Below are 3,542 nucleotides of genomic sequence, written 5' to 3' on the forward strand. Positions count from 1 at the left end.
GCTGTGGCGTCACAGCTCCCAGTAACCTCAAACTCCTGGGCTCAAACGATTCTCTTGCCTCAGCCTCCCAAGTAGCTGGGACTACAGATATCTGCCCCAATGTCTGGCTATTTTCTTGTTGCAGTTGTTATTGTTGCTTAGCTGGCCTGGGCTGGGTTCAAAACTGCCGGCCTCAGTGTATGTGGCTGGCACCGTAACCATTGTGCTACAGGCTCAGAGCCATATTAACATTTTTTTTTTTTTTTTTTTATTAAATCATAGCTATGTACATTAATACTGCCATGGGGTACAGAGTGCTGTTTTATACAATTTGAAATACTTTTTTTGCAGTTTTTGGCCAGGGCCAGGGGCTGGGTTTGAACCCACCATCTCTGGTATATGGGGCCAGTGCCCTCTTTGAGCCACAGGTGCCGCCCCTTATTAGCATTTTTTATTCTCTTGTACCCACTGTTTTTCTCTCTCTCTCCCCACACACTTTTATGGATTTGGAAGTTGCAGACATCATGCTTAATCCCTGAGTAAGTTGACATACATTGCGAGGTGTCAGTCTGTTCTCGTAAGTGGCCATAGTATCATTATCACACACAACTTAGGTGACCTAGGAAGTCAGCTGGCAGGCCATGGCACATGCCCCCACTGTGGACCAGGGTCCAGTGTGAAATGCCCTTCATCCTAAGAAGTGGGGTGCAATCAGAAAGGTGGGCGCCCCCCTCCTGTTGTAACTCACATTCCTGTGGAACCTGGTGCACCATTTGTAAACTACCTGCAAACTTGACTATCTGGGTCAAGGGTTCATTAGGTAGAGCGGCTCCCTTTCTGTGATCTATTGAAAGTGAGCCCTCATCATAAGGGTTTGTAAGAAAAATAATAGATTGTAGAATAAAACTTTTATTAAAAAAGTTTATAACTTTTAAAACTTTAAAACTTTATAAAAAGGAAAAAAAATTTGAAACATAAAATAAATTAGCAACAATCCAATATATTATTTAACATCTATTCTATATTCAGATTTCCTCAATTATTTCAAGAATATCTTTTATCCCTCTAATCCCCAACCCAAGTTCGACAATCAAGGTTCATATACTATTACATTGGCTGTTAGGCCTCTGTAGTCTCTTTGAAGATAGGGCTGTTCTCCCAGCAGTTTTCTTTTTTGTGACATTCACATTGAAGAATATGTACTGATTATCTTGTATACTGCTCCATAGCTTGCATTTGGCCGATTGTTTCCTTATGATGTCATTTAACTTGTTTCTCTATTCCCTGCATTTACTATAACCTAGAAGTAGAGGTTTGATTGGATTCATATTAGATGTTTTGGGCAAAAAGTTGTGCTGTCTATTTGAAGTTTTTGACAAAGATCACTTATTATGTGTCTTTAAGAAATAAATTTAAATTATATTCTATAACACATAACTGAAATATAATGGGGAAAGCATGAGTTTTGCCAGCAGTTTTGAGTGCTGCATCTGTATTCACTGGCAGTGTGACTGAGTTAATTAACCCAGTCGGTTAGTTCGCCACAGAACATCAGAGAAGACGAGTCACCCCTGGGAGAAATGAGCACACTTGTCCCTCCCAGTGTTTTTATAAGGGGGCTCTTCATATTACCCCTCATCATTGCCACCCTCCTATGTCTACCCCAGGTTAAATGCTAATAACTCTCAGTGCCCACCAGTGTCCTCATTCGAGAAATTTGAAAAATACCTTGAAGAGTAGTTGTGACAACTGAGGATCAGCGATGATACGGGTAAAGCACACAGTTTGCCACGTCTTCTTCTTCTTCTTCTTTTTTTCTTTTTGAGATAGGGTCTTGCTCTGTAGCCCAGCCTGGAGTACAGTGGTGAGATCATAGATCATTGCATCTTTGAACTTCTGGGCTCAAGTGGTCTTCCCACCTCAGCTTCCTGAGTAGGGGTAGGTAAAACTATAGGTATGTGCCACCATGCTGGGCTAATTTATTAAATTAAAAAAAATTTTTTTAAGATAGTCTCACTATGTTGCCTTGGTAGAGTGCCGTGGTGTCATAGTTCACAGCAACCTCAAAATGTTGGGCTCAAGTGATTCTCTTGCCTCAGCCTCCCAAGTAGGTGGGACTATAGGTGCCCACTGCAATGCCCAGCTATTTTTAGAAATGAGGTCTCACTCTTGCTCAGGCTGCTCTTGAACCTGTGAGCTTAGGCAATCCACCTGCCTCAACCTCCCAGAGTGTTAGGATTACAGGTGTTAGCCACCATGGCCAGCCAATTTTTAAAATACTTTACTTTTCATAGAGATGAGGTCTCACTATGCTGCTCAAACTGGTCTTCACCTCCTGGGCTCAAGCAGTCCTCCTGCCCTAGACTTCCCAAAGTGGTGGGATTACAGACATAGGCCACTGTACTCAGCCTGCCATGTTCTTATCTGCTCAATACACTGTTCCTATTATTCTTATCACTATAGTATTTGAAAAAAAAAAAAAGAACTTGGAAAAGTACATGGAAGTGGTATTGTATAAAAGAGAGAAATATTCACTTTCTAAGCTGGCTACTTCAGAAGCCATCCACAAGTGTCTGTGCTAATGCTGGGACAATAGCGAGCGCTTATCAGGGACAGGGCTGTGATGCAGTGATCATGGACATTTACACAGCCCTCTACAGTGTACAAAGCCCATCCATACTGTGAAATCACGTTTGTCACTCACCCTCTTTCACGGAGTGCAGACTGCTTGATACTCAGAGTGCAGACGCAGAGTAGTCGTGAAGGTCCCCAAATGAGGAGTTCTGACTGTAAAGCGCAGCCTCGTGTGCTGAGAATGTGAAGCCTGGAGCAGACACCAACGTCTGCTTTCTAAATTTCTGACCCCGGGACTCTTTGCCTCTGGTACAGGTTACTGACCGACATAGCTCAAGCTCTTGGAGTAGATTTCCGACTTGTAGCCCCTCATTTGCATATTTTATCTGCTTTGGGTGATACTTCCTGTACTGTCATATTTAGTTGTTACCGCTTACTAAACCTGAATTGACACCATTACATGCATATTAAAATTTAAAAATGTATTTGAGCCTCTTACTTATACTAATTTCCTTGCTCAAATTGTGTAGTGAAAGTATAGGCTCACCTCGAAATGGCCCTTGTGTTTTGAAGGATTTAGAACTGGTGTTTCTCAAAGCTGACCTTTGTTTTTTTGTGTGGTCATGTGTACAGATACAGCTCTGACTTTTGTCTTTGCTATTTTTTAATGTAGACAGTCTTCTGGTAAAAACCAGAAAATCTGCTAGACAAATTTTGAAAGAGCTATAATACTTGCTTAGCTCTTTTTTTTTTTTTTTTTTTTTTTTTTGAGACAGAGCCTCAAGTTGTCACCCTGGGTAGAATGCTGTGGCATCACAGCTCACAACAACCTCCAACTCCTGGGCTCAAGCAAATCTCCTGCCTCAGCCTCCCAAGTAGCTGCTGGGACCACAGGTGCCCGCCACAACACCTGGCTATTTTTTGATTGCAGCCATCATTGTTGTTTTGGCGGGCTGGGGCTGGATTTGAACCTGCCACCTTAGGTGTAT

The 3,542-nt window shown here is 42.2% G+C and overlaps 1 non-coding gene across 1 annotated transcript; it reads right to left on the bottom strand.

Moving 5' to 3' along the window:
• Nucleotides 1–3,222: 3,222 nt before the first annotated feature.
• On the bottom strand, nucleotides 3,223–3,287 carry LOC111722994. Its single transcript, XR_002771613.1, has one exon. It is a non-coding gene; the product is annotated as a U7 small nuclear RNA (small nuclear RNA).
• Nucleotides 3,288–3,542: the final 255 nt, after the last annotated feature.

This window comes from Otolemur garnettii, unplaced genomic scaffold, assembly GCF_000181295.1.
Source record: "Otolemur garnettii isolate 467f Iridium unplaced genomic scaffold, OtoGar3 scaffold00006, whole genome shotgun sequence".
NCBI classification, from domain to species: Eukaryota; Metazoa; Chordata; class Mammalia; order Primates; family Galagidae; genus Otolemur; species Otolemur garnettii.